The sequence below is a fragment of the Scyliorhinus canicula genome, chromosome 9 (genome assembly GCF_902713615.1).
Source record: "Scyliorhinus canicula chromosome 9, sScyCan1.1, whole genome shotgun sequence".
Taxonomy (NCBI): domain Eukaryota; kingdom Metazoa; phylum Chordata; class Chondrichthyes; order Carcharhiniformes; family Scyliorhinidae; genus Scyliorhinus; species Scyliorhinus canicula.
In genome coordinates this window covers 114,827,070-114,840,715 of record NC_052154.1, presented here as the reverse complement: position 1 = coordinate 114,840,715, position 13,646 = coordinate 114,827,070, and the positions used below count along the sequence as shown (strand labels likewise).

The 13,646-nt window shown below is 53.9% G+C and overlaps 1 protein-coding gene across 1 annotated transcript in view; it reads right to left on the bottom strand.

Annotated features, from left to right (window-relative positions):
• dgkza (diacylglycerol kinase, zeta a) overlaps positions 1-13,646 on the bottom strand; it is a 922,143-nt gene that overhangs the window by 637,571 nt on the left and 270,926 nt on the right. The gene's annotated exons all lie outside the window — the stretch shown is intronic.

Here is a 13,646-nt window from a genome sequence, read left to right as displayed (position 1 = left end):
CTGTCTATAATAGTGTGTCCATACTCTCATTCCTGTAGATGGTCTGATTCAAAGAATAGAAGCAATTATCCCTTGGAACTGGGAAATAAAAATTATAAATGCATTGAGATTCATCCTTACCTTCATGAGGTTAATAGGTAACTAACAGAAATAAGGGGGGATTGACAGAACAACATCTTGCAAATTCAATATCAGCTCTAACTGCTACTTTGTTGTCACACACCATGGGCGAAATTCTCCGACCCCACGCAGGGGGGAATAGGCGGGAAGCGGCGTTATTTCCGCTCCCGCAGGTTTTTCAATTCTCCCGCCGGTCATAAACCGGCGTTGTGCAAATCCCGCCGGCAGCCTGTGAAAACAGCTGGCGCCGGCGGGATTTCATTTCTTAAAAAACTTACTCAAATCTCCGGCCCGGATGGGCCGAAGTCCCGCCGCTGGGAGGCCTTCTCCCGCCGCCGAGGTTTAAACCACCTTGGTGGCGGCGGGCTCAGCGGCGCGAGCAGGCCCCCGGGGTCCTGGGGGGGCGGGGGGCGATCGGACCCGGGGGGGTGCCCCCACGGAGGCCTGGCCCACGATCGGGGCCCCCCGCTCACTCTGCGGGGCAGTGCCGTGGGGGCACTCTTTCTCCTTCCGCTCCGCCACGGCCTCCGCCATGGCGGACGCGGAGGAGAACCCCGCATCGCGCATGCGCCGGCAGTGACGTCAGCGGCCAGCTGCCGCTGACGTCACTGCCGGCGCATGCGCCGACCGCCGAAAGCCTTTCGGCCAGCCCCGCTTCCGACGGCGCCGGGTGTTTGCGCCAGTCTTCTGGTGCAAACTGCTCCGGCGCGGGGCTGGCCCCCAAAGGTGGGGAGAATTCCCCACCTTTGGGGAGGCGCGACCCCTGAGTGGTTGGCGCCATTCCCCTACGCCGGCACCCTCCGTCACGCCGGGTAGGGGAGAATCCAGCCCCATGAAGGGAAAGATCCCAGAAACACATTTCCACTTGTCTACCAAGACTGCCCTCTTCACTCTTTGAGCACCTTAAACTGCAATGGTCTCTCGTCCATTGACTGCTGTTCTTGTCATGTTGCAGAATTTATAATGAAGAAAGGGCACTTTGATTTTGGTCTTCTGTCAAAAAAGGGCAGAATAGATTCAGCTGCCCATTAGGCATCTCTTGCACTTTTCAATTCCATTCTAGTGAGAGAAATTCAAATCAGGAGAGACGCATAATGGACGCTAGATCTGTTCTTACCCGTTCACATCAGAAACCAAAGTCAACATTACCAAGGGAAATGTGGTAGGTCTAAGTAAGCCTGTGGGAATATTTAACAGCAAACCCGCTGTACAGGAATGGTTTTTAGCTAGTATACTTTTCCAATGGGCTTGATTCAACCAAACAATTTCTGAGGGCGCGATCTTCCCAAAAGGGAACAAAGTCCCTGAGCAAGCGCGTTTAGCCGCGTGTTTCCCGGCACTCGCAGTGCCAAGAAACACATGGCTATTTAATGTGACTCGTGTTGAAGAAGAGGTCTGAATGGGTACATAGCCCCGTTTTTACGATGGTGAGCTCTGCTCGCCGGAACTACCCATTGTAGTGAGAGATCAAAACGCCATTTATAAATGGCGTCCATACCTCCAATGCTCACAAAAGAATCCCCGACTTCCTCCCCAGCCAGAACGCAATATGAGAGGATACCCGCCCCTCCCTCCCTTCCCAACACCCATGCCAGGCAACTCCAGCTCAATCACACACATGCAAAAAAGTACCAACTTGGCAGTGCCCATCCCAGCTGGCATTGCCACAGGGCACAGCTGGACTGGCACCCAGGTGGCACTGCCAGTGTACCCAGGTGGCACCAACAGTGTCAGGGCACCACCCTGCCCAAAAGGTATGCAGCTGGGGGCCTTTGATCCCCTTGAAGACCCCCACGAGTGCCATTCTGTCTGGCCCCCATTTGTGGGGACCACTATCAAACAGCGCTTACCCGAGGTGTGAGACAAATGGTTTGAATCCCAAAGCCTCAGGTACCTCGGGAATCTGCACATTATAGTAAGGCTTATTGCCTCACTCTAATATGCAGATTTGCCAAAAGGTGATCCCACCCACAGTGGGCTGTATTCACCTCTCAATGTCTCGTGAGATTGTGTTGAATCTCACGAGGCTTTGCTAACCAGGTAGATCCTGGGAGTGGGGTCTCCCGGCTTTTAACAGCCACGCTGTACTGTGGTGAGCTGCTTTTCCAGTGCAGCGTGGACATAGGATCGCGCCCTAAGTGTCATTTTCGTTATGTTTGGCAGGGTGTTTCTCGGGTGAGGTCCACACTGCTGTTCAACCATAGCCATTTTTGGGGGCCTTGAGGAGCTTCTCCCTGGTGAAGCTCACACTTAAAAATGTTTTTAGCACTGGGGAGTCAAACTCGTCGGTGAGACTGGCTACTCGGAGATCGGGGCCTCAATCTTTCAGTGAGCTTCAGGGTCCCCATCACCCCTCACCCATGGGCAATGTCACTCCCCGTTCATATGGGCATTACCCCACATCCCCAAGTGAGGACACGCCGCTATGGGGTCGCTGAGGGTGCCCCCTTTTCAGACCTTCCAGCCCCCTCTTTCAGGACCTCTACACTTAACCCCCGTGATAGTGCCCCTAGAAAAAACAAATAGCCGTTCGTGAGGGGTTTGGTTGGTGGCTGTGCATAGGAGGGACCTAATAGCATGGAGTGCGTCGGGGAGGACATCCTGCCAATGGGAGGTCGGGAGATTCCTGGACCGGAGGGTCAGTAGGACGGTCTTCCAGACCGTCGCATTCTCCCTCTCCACCTGCCCGTTCCCCCTGGGTTGTAACTGGTAGTCCTGCTCGAGGCGATGCCCTTGTCGAGCAGGTACTGACGCAGCTCGTCGCTCATAAAGGACGGACCCCTGACACTGTGTACGTAGCTGGGGAACCCGAACAGGGTGAATATACTGTGCAGGGCTCTGATGACTGTGTGGGAGGTCATATCGGGGCACGGGATAGCAAAGGGGAAGCGGGAGAACTTGTCGATGACGTTCAGGAAGTACACATTCCGATTGGTCGAGAGGAGTGGCCCTTTGAAATCGATGCTCAGGCGTTCAAAGGGCCGAGATGCCTTTACCAGGTGGGCCCTGTCTGGTCTATAGAAGTGCGGTTTGCACTCCGCGCGGATCGGGCAATCCCTGGTGATTTCTTTTATCTCCTCGGTGGAGAAAGGCAGATTTCGGGCTTTGATGTAGTAGTCGAGCCGGGTGACCCCCGGGTGGCAGAGGTCATTGTGGATAGCTTTCAGGCGGTCGTCTTGCGCGCTGGCGCACGTGCCATGGGATAGGGCATCTGGGGGCTCGTTGAGCTTCCCTAGTCGATGCATAATATCGTAATTGTAGGTGGAGAGTTCGATCCTCCACCGCAGGATGTTATCGTTTTTAATTTTGCCCCTTTGTGAGTTGTCAAACATGAAGGCAACCGATCTTTGGTCGGTGATGAGGGTGAACCTCCTACCTGCGAGGTAGTGCCTCCAGTGCCGTATAGCTTCCACGATGGCTTGTGCTTCCTTTTCGACTGAGGAGTGTCGAAGTTCCGAAGCGGAGAGGGTTCGGGAGAAGAAGGCGACTGGTCTCCCTGCCTGGTTCAGAGTGGCAGCGAGAGCGACCTCTGAGGCATCACTCTCCACCTGGAAGGGGATGGATTCATCCACCTCCCGCATGGCCGCTTTGGCGATGTCCTCCTTGATGCAGGTGAAGGCCTGGTGAGCCTCATCTGACAGAGGAAAGAGTGTGGCCTTAAATAGTGGGCGGGCTTTGTCCGCATACTGAGGGACCCACTGGGCATAATACGAGAAGAACCCCAGGCACCTCTTGAAGGCCTTGGGACAATGAGGGAGAGGGAGTTGTAAGAGGGGGCGCATACGGTCCAGGTCAGGGCCCAGGACTCCGTTTTCCACGACATAGCCGAGGATGGCTAGCCTGGTCGTGCGGAAAACGCATTTCTCCGTGTTATACGTGAGGATACGTTTCTGGGCTGTTTGGAGAAATCGGTGGAGGTTGGCGTCGTGGTCCTGCTGATCATGGCCGCAGATGGTGACGTTATCCAAGTACAGAAACGTGGCCCGCAGCCCGTACTGGTCCACCATTCAGTCCATTGCTCGTTGGAACACCGAAACCCCGTTAGTGACGCCGAAGGGAGCCCGGAGGAAATGGAAGAGGCGGCCATCTGCCTCGAACGCCGTGTAGTGGCGGTCCTCTGGGCGGATTGGGAGCTGGTGGTATGCAGACTTCAGATCCACTGTGGAGAAAATGCGGTACTGGGTGATCTGATTAACCATGTCTGCAATCCTGGGAAGGGGGTACGAATCGAGAAGCGTGAACCGATTAATGGTTTGGCTATAATCCACTACCATTCGGAATTTTTCCCCGGTCTTGACGACCACCACCTGAGCTCTCCAGGGGCTGTTACTGGCCTCTATGACCCCCTCACTTAAGAGCCTATGGACCTCGGTTCTGATAAACACCCTGTCCTGCAGGCTGTACCGCCTGCTGCGAGTGGCTACGGGTTTGCAGTCCGGAGTGAGGCTAGCAAAGAGTGGAGGGGGGTCGGTTTTTAGCGTCGCTAGACTGCAGATAGTGAGTGGAGGTAGGGGTCCGCCGAAGCTGAGTGTGAGGCTTTTGAGGTTGCACTGGAAGTCGAGTCCCAGTAAGAGTGAGCACAGTAAGAAGTCTTACAACACCAGGTTAAAGTCCAACAGGTTTGATTCAAACACGAGCTTTCAGAGCGCAGCTCCTTCCTCAGGTGAATGGCGAGGTATGTTCCAGAAACATTTATATAGTGTGCTCACCCCAGTCCAACGCCGGCATCTCCACATCACCAGTAAGAGTGGGGCGCAGAGTTCGGGGAGTACGTATAGCTGGAAGTTCGAGTAGTTGGCGCCCTGAATCGTTAGGGTTGCAACTGTGCGCCCTTGGAGGTGAACAGAGTGTGAGCCCGAAGCGAGGGAGAATGTCTGCCATGCAGGGAAAATAGGGAGCGAGCAGCGTCTTACCAGATCTGGGTGTACGAAGCTCTCAGTGCTCCATGAGTCGAAGAGGCACGGTGTACTGTACCCGTTGATTTTAACGGTCATCATCGAGTTGCGGAGGTGTTTCGGACGCGACTGGTCCAACGTGACCACGCTGAGTTGCGGGTAGTTGGCGGCTCGATCAGCTGTGCTGGAGTGGCCCCGTGATGACTGTCCGCTGAGGTCGTAGTCTTCGAGGTGAGTTTCAGATGTTGAAGAGGATGGATCCCAAGATGGCCACCCCCGCGGTTCGCACGTGGCGGGCGGCGAGGAAGATGGCGTCCAAGATGGCGGCCCCCATGAGTCGCACGTGTCAGGTGGGGGCGGAGTCGTCATACAGGCTGCAGCATTTCGGGGCCTGCGAGTTTGGGAAGCGAGTGCTCTGGGCTGCGGGAGAGTTTGGAGTGGGGGCTTTCTTCGCCAGGCAGACCCGGGCATAGTGTTCTTTGCGACCGCAGCTGCTGCAGGTAACGTTGCGGGCCGGGCAGTGCTGCCGTGGGTGTTGGGGCTGCCCACAAAAATGGCACACTCGAGCTGCGTAGTGGGTGGGTGGCCGCGCGGCGCAGGCCTGGGGCAGTCGCTGGTCGGGGGCCCATGATGGGGTCACTTGGTCCGCGGGGAACGAGGTGAGGCTGCGGAACGAGACCTCCATAGTTGTAGCTAACTCTACAGTGTCCTCCAAGTTCTAAGCCCCTTTTTCAGGCAACCGCTGGCGCACATAGTTGGAGCTGAGCCCTGCCACGTATACATCTCGGACAGCGAGCTCCATATGTTGGGCGGCTGATACAGCTTGATAATTGCAGTCCCGAGCTAAAGCTTTTAAATCACGCAGGAATTCGTCCAGCGACTCCGCAGGGCGCTGGCGGCGTGTTGTAAAAATGTGGCGCGCGTAGACCTCGTTGATGGGCCTCACGTACATTCAATCGAGCATGGCCAGGGCCTCCGTATACGAGGAAGTACTGTTAAGTTGAGTAGAGATACGGTGGCTCACCCTTGCGTGAAGTAGGCTGAGTTTCTGCTCCTCTGTAGTTTCTGAAGTGCTTGATTCAGCCAGGTAGGCCTTGAAACATCTGAGCCAGTGTAGAAAGATTTATTTCGCCTCTGCAGCCTGCGGGTCGAGTTCTAGTCGATCAGGTTTGAGGGCTGATTCCATAATAGTTTACTTCAAGTTTCCTAAGATTATTAAATTGATGTGACCGTCAATTCACAAGACACGTGATTGGAAGTGAACAGTGATTTTAATAATCTTGCAACAGAGCCTGCCTGCGACGACATGAACTGGCAGCAGGCTCACGACTGCAGAGCTTTATACTTCCAGTTAGTGGGAGGAGCCATGGGTGGAGCCATGGGCGGAGCCAAGGGTGGAGCCCAGTACAAACTCCTCATCTCCCCCTATGGGCAGAGCCACGCAACGGCTCGTATACAGAGCCCACAAGGACACAATACATATACTAGAACACAGTGTGAATTACTAGGTTTATAATTCACCACAATCTCCACCTGCTGAACCTTCTCTCAGGATCCCAACCCCTTGCCAAATTAGTTTAAACTCTCCCCTGCAAGGACGCTAGTCCCATTTCGGTTCAGCTGCAAACCCTCCACCTTGTACAGGTCCCACCTCTCAAAAACCTTGATAGTGCCAGGGTGGCAGTGCCAAGATGCCAGGCTGGTAGTGCCAATGTGTCCAGGTGCCAGAGGGCGAGTCGGGGCCACCCTGCCCCGTCCCTGACCACCCAGAGTTCTCCAATGGCTGGGAAACCGCCCAGGTGCAGTCAGACCTGATCCATGTTTGTGTGGATTGGTATTAATCAGCGCCTGGTCCAGCCCTCACTGGGGAAGCCGTTAGTTACCGGGCGATGGGAAAATCCGCAGACATATTTAAATGAGCTGTCCAGCTCATTTAAATATATATATTTTTAATTTTTCCAATTACGGGGTAATTTAGCATGGCCAATCCACCTACCCTGCACATCTTTGGGTTGTTGGTGTGAGACAGGGAGAATGTGCAAACTCCTGATGGACAGTGGCCCAGGGCCGGGATCGAACCTGGGTCCTCGGCTCCGTGAGGCAGCAGTGGTTTTTTAAAAATTTAGAGTACCCAATTATTTTTTTCTAATTGAGGGGCAATTCAATGTGGCCAACCTATCTAACCTGCACATCTTTGGGTTGTGGGGGTGAAACCCATGTAGACACGGGGAGAATGTGCAAACTCCACACGGACAGTGACCCAGGCCAGGATTCGAACCCGGATCCGCAGCGCCGCAGTCCCAGTGTTAAACACTGCACCACCATGCTGCTCTGCATTTAAATAAGTGAGACAGGGAGAATGTGCAAACTCCTGATGGACAGTGGCCCAGGGCCGGGATCGAACCTGGGTCCTCGGCTCCGTGAGGCACCAGTGGAGCATCACCTTCGACCAAATTTTCTGTTTAAAGTGGCAGTTGAATTTATTCTCTGAATGACGAATAAGCAAATATTTGTGGGCTTATGGTGAAAGACTGGGCAAGTGGAGCTAATTGGAGCTCTTTCAATGAGCCGGCAGCACAGGGACAATGGGCCGGAAGACCACCTGTGTTCCGTAAAATTCTACAGCCAGGATTTTATGTGAAGGCTCTCAACATGGGCAAGCTACCTTTGCAGGCCCTGGAAGCCATGATTCAAGTTTAGATCATTTAGACAATGATTTGCCTACAAAAATGGATCCTGCCCCTTCTAAGGTCCAATCAGAGAGCCAGCAGCTCCTCAGGTCCAACAGCACCATTGAGAGTCATGGCCATTGCTGGGACAGCAAGAGGCTAGGACCAGAAATGATGGAGCAGGCCTAGAGTGCAGATAAGTGAGGCAATTGTCATAATATACATCTATGTATATAATGGACTGCAGACAGGCAGTGATTGACACACAGAATGACCAGTGAGCACACAGAACACAGCAGCCAATCACCAGACAGGACACTACCACTATAAAGCCAGAGGGCACCAGTTTTCCCGCTCTCTCGGGATCAAGCCTCGGAGACAGTCAGAGCTCGTGAGCTAGCCAGTGCAAACACCATGTGGTAGCTAGTAAGTCTGCTCAGGCTAGTGTCAGGTCTCCATTCAAGTCAGCATAGTGTCAACCCACAGTTGAACATAGTTTAGATGTTAAATAAAATTGTGTTGCATCTCATCAAGTGTTGGAGGTCTGTCTCTCGCTACACTGCATCAAGTGCAGTCCACATCAACCCAGCCAGCCCAACACATCAGCAATCAGGCATGTCCTGGTGAGGGACAGTGTTAGGGGTCAATTACGAGGGTAAACAGTGTCTCCCATGGGTGGGGTCCTTGCTGCTCGGGTGTCACGCCATTGTCCACAAGTTGACCGATCAGGAGGGGGGCCCCCCTCCTTGAACCCACTTGGAGGCTGTGAGGATTTATTGGTACTTAAGGGCCTCTTCTCATCTCAACTGGAACGTTACCAGGTGCCTGGAGGCCTGCTGCTACTTGTGGAAACTGTTGCACGTTTTGCTATGAGTGCAAAACGCGTTTATTGGGGTGTATTAACTTGCCTGTGTTAAAGGCCGTGTGCTTAACACCACTAGGCTCTGTCTTATGTATTTTTCAGCTCAGGAGTCGCCAGTTGCCATATAGACAACTCACATATATTCCAAGGTCAAGTTCAAAGTAATAAAACGATACACCGATTAGTAAGTTCCAAACGATCAATATTTATTATACAATTATAATAAATACGCATGCACACACTAAGGGACTAAGCTACGACTAAACTAAGCAAACAGAATACTTAACTACACAGGAACAGGCAAGGTCAGGGAGCGAGGCCTTCGTCCCAGTCTTGGGCTGCAACCTTCAGAAAGCGTGCTGGTCACTGGGGGTCTAGCGGGCTTGGTTCGCGTAGCAAGCGTCGTGTTGGCACTTACGGTTCGGCGGCTGGTGCTCAACGGCTGGAGTCAGGATACAGCTTCAAGTTCTTGGTCAGGGCCGGAGCACGAAACAACAGACAGGACCATGTGTGGGGGTCTATATTTATAGGGGTCCCCAATGTCCTTCCCTCTTTCTGGGCGGGCTTTACCTTTAGGTATCGATTGGATAGCTTCCAATCGATATCTTTTGAATTCCTCCAATGTAAGGGTCTTTCTCGATGGTGGGGGCGGTTTCTATAGTGGATACTTCTGGTGCCGCTCTGTCTGGACATCCACTTAAAGTATCTTATTCAAACCCAAATGTTGCCATTGTGTGTGCCTAGATCTGGACTGCCTCATTAGTATGTAGAACGTTCTGCCATTATCACCTTTGGTTGGAGATCTTCCACCTGGCCAGAAACTGGTTTTGCTGCTTGCAAAATGCTAATGAGTGTTTGCAGGCTGTTTGCCTTGGCTAAACTGTTTTTCCCTACAGTCTTAGCGATTCTCCATTTTGTTTGGTTCAGTGTCCATTTTAGGTGGCTACAGTGGCTACAAAACCATCAAGTTAACCCTGTTCATTTTCCAGGAGGCCCCAGGGGGTGGGGGGACATTTTTGGGCACTTTTGTGGCCCATGAAGGGCTTCCCTGTTGGCAATGACCATCCCCATAGCAATGATGCTGCCTGCCCTAAGTGACCACCCATTTCCCCCACCCCACCCCCCCTTGCTGGGACAGCCTGACTGTCCCTGGCTCTATGTTCCTGACCTTCAAGGCCATAAATGTGCTCTCATCCTGACAGACATTTGATCCACTTGACCCGCCTCATTCCCAGCACCAGCAATATTGTGCACCCCACATGGGGCGATACACATTTTGTCAGTGATTCTCCACCAACAAAATTCCCCTCTCAATCACACTACAGGGGGGGGGGGGAAAGAAAATAGAAAGAAAAAGACGAGCATTTCTACAGCACTTTTCACAACTCAGGATGTCTCGAAGGGCTTTGCAGCTTACATTTTGAAATGTAGTCACTGTTGTAATGTAAAGAACTGATTTTTTAAATCCACACAAAGATATAAAGGTGAAAATGAAGCTAGAAGCTGTTCTCATAATATTTGCTCATTCGCTAAATTTACAGTGGAGGCTGATGTATCTTTAAGCATTTTGCCAAGCCCGCAACACACACATATTTATTTAAACTTATAGAGAGTATTATTTATTTCTATTTTAAATTAACGTTTCAGATCAAGGGGCCGGTCACTTAGAATGTAGATGAGGAGAAATTTCTTCAAAGGGCTGTGAATCTTTGGGATTCTCTACCCCAGAGAGATATTGGGCGTAATTTAATGGCCGCATCACGGTTAAGCGAGAGCCTGACTAGGCCAATAAGTCGTGGGAGAGGCCAAGAACGAGAACCGCACTGGGGTTGATCCATTTTCAATCTAACCGGTTCACTACTGTTGGAGAAATCAGGATCCCGCTGTAGTGTGACAAGCAAACAATAATCAGCACTTAAGCCCCATCTCCATACAAGTGACTGGAGTGACCCCCTATCTAAAGGTCACGTGTGATCTAACGGCCTTCCCAGCAAGTGGTCACGTGGGCGCCAATTAGTACTCCTTCTTAAAAACATGAAGCTGGCGGAAGTGCTGCTGCGGGACCCAAGGAGGTGAGTAGCCATCTTTGCTCACAGTCAAAGAGGTGGGAGGCCACCTTGCGCTCACTGGGCAGTCAGGAAATGCCCAACGTCAACAGAAAGGGGTTACACTCCCTGAACGTCTGGCTTGTGTGGGACCACTACCTTAAGGTCATGCACGTTTGTGCATGCTTCCCAGGGAGTGTGTATGACAGCTACATCCTTGGGCAGGCAGACATCCCCAGCCTCTTTGAGGACCATCCCAAGATGGCCGTTTGGCTCTCAGGAGATAAGAGGTACCCGCTTAGGACCTGGCTAATGACGCCAGTACGGAGGCCGGTGACAGATGAAGGGACCCAATACAGCGAGGCTCTTGGGGCCAGCTGGTCTATCATTGAGCGGTGGTGTATCGGACTCCTCAAAATGCAGTTCTGATGCCTCGACTGCTCCGGTGGTACAAAGCAGTATACCCCCCAGAGGGTCACCCGCTTTGTGGTCTGATGTGTCCTCCACATCCTAGCACAACAGTGAGGCGATGTGCTGGAGGTGGAGGGGAAAATATGTGGCCACTTCGAAGGAGGAGGATGAAGACAAGGAGCCGCCGGACTCAGGAGCTGGAGGATGTGCCCATGGAAGACTTGCTGGACCAGCCGAAGGATGAAGTACAGGCGAGAGCAGCGAGGGTCCGGCAAGCCCAGAGGGCCAGGGAGGCCCTCATCCTCACCAGCTTCACCTTGGACATGGCCTTGTTTGTCATTCACCCTCTCCCCAACCCCCCTCTGCCACTTCCCTCACCACTCCCTCATTGCTCTGTCTTCCCCTTCTCCCCTTCACCATCCTCCCACCTCCCTCTCCCCATTCCCCAACTCCCAGGGTCTGTGTAACATCCCTCCAGGGTGATGGGAGCGGGTCACTGTTGCGGGCAGGGGGTTGATGATAACCAGTTGAGAGCTGGTGCTCCTCATTCTATGCCATAGTCCGAGCCCTGCCTGCCTGTCTGCTGAGTGCTCGCTCACTCCCATCACCTGCCCGGGGGGGGGGGGGGGGGGGGGGGGGGGGGGGGAGGGCGGAGGAGTCCAGGCCCTCCATATCCGGGGAGATGGAGCATGGTATTGGTGCTCGGCCCACATTGCGGAAGAAAGTGCCAGAGGCGTCATACTGGTCGATGTCAATAAATTGTAATGAGTGACAGAGGTGTTCTCTCTCTCTCTCTCCCCCCCCCCGGCCCCCGTGCCCTCTCAGTGGAGCTGAGTCCACAAAAAGATCAGCTATGATCTTATTGAATGGCAGAGCAGGCTCGAGGAGCCAAATTGCCTACTCCTGCTCCTAGTTCTTATGTTCTTATGGCTCCTCCTCCTGGTCGGTGCCCATAGGGCCATGGGGTTCACCTCGGGATTGAGGGGCAGCTGGCCCTTGCGTCATTTAGCTCTGCCAGCCTTGGCGGCTCCCCAGTGTCTGCAGCAGGGTCTCAATGCCGTCGGCGATGCTCCTCAGTGACCGGGACGTTCTCTGCAGTCTCTCAGCAATGCCCACCTGAGACAGGAACAAGCTCTGTAGCGCCTCGGCAATGCCCACCTGGGACTGGGATATAACCCACAGCGTCCACCTGGTACTGGGTGATGTCCTCCAGCTACTGGAACATGCTGTCGAGGTGCTCAGCCACGGCTGTCACCGACTGAGCCATGCTTTGGACACCTGCACTTATGCTGCTGACGCCATGCACCGGGTTCTCCACTGCGGTCGCCACCCTAGCAGTGTTGGCTCAGAGTCACGCATTGCTACTGCCATCTCCTGCGCCCATAGCCTCTGGGACTCCTCCAGTCTGCTACGGACCTGCTGGAGTGTCGTTGACACACCACTCTGTATCTCACAGCCACACCATAGCGTCTGTATCAGCTCCGGGTAAACCTGTTCCAGAGGCTCAGCATCTGATTGGGACCCAGCTGGGTCCTGGAATCCAGCAGACGTCTGACTGCTGTCATACCTGGGCATTACTGCCTTCACGTAATGTACATCAGCAGCTGTATGGTGCTCATCAGAATATGCCCTAGAAGCCTGACCACTACCGGTACCCTCCACTGCTGGAGGATGGGTGTAACAGTTATCGCTATTATGGTGGCATCTTCAGAGCTCTCCTCCAAAGTGTTCTTTTGGTAGGCTGGGGGAGGACACCCGTATGGGCTGGTGTGTCGACTGCAGGTCCTGCTGGAGAATGAACACACATGGGAGGGGTGGGCCTGTCTGTATGGCATTAATAACTCATACGCGACAGGTCACAGGGTGGTGGCCAGTGGATCCTCACCTCTGAGGTGTGCACCAACTTCTACGGTGGTCATTGATCTGTCCTCGGCCACCCTCGCAACCCCCACAGCCTGTTCCTCATAGGGGTAGAGGACTCTAATGTCTGGAACCGCGCTGCCGTCTGGCCCCTCTCCCGTCGGTTGTGGACCAACTTCTCCTGTAGGGACACAGAGGGGGCCCGGTAGCTGCACAAGTGGTTCATGGTGAGGGTTGGGGGCTCGGGGCTTCGGGAGGTGGGGGACGTGGGCTGCATGGAGTGGCGGGGAGTATGGGGGTGCTGGGGAGTATGGGAGGTGTGGGCAGCACTGCTGGACATGGGTGGGTGGGGGCATGGAACAGTGTTGGCCGGAAGCAGTGCCAGACACACACTCTTGGGGGGGGGGGGGGGGGGGGGGGGGGCAGCGGAGTTCGTTGACCTCCTTGCGGCACTGAGTGCGGCCTTCTGGGTCACACGCCCCGAGTTGACTGCTGCTGCCACTTCCTCCCAGGTGGCACTAGCTGCCCTGTGGCTGACCCGCCGAGACCCTCAACTGAAAAGGGCATCCCGCCTGGCCTTGACCGCTTCAATTAATCTGCCCAGTTCTGGAACCCTGCATCGAGGGGCTGTCTCGGCAGCATGGCTGCAAACTGAGTGGGATTGGCTGTGCAAGATCGGTTAAAATGCTCCTCTCCCTTGTTAGCAGGGGGTTAGCAAGCGCTGTCTCAGTCAATCAGCCAGCAGGACCATCATTTGCGGCCTCGTTAACTGGACCAATAAACG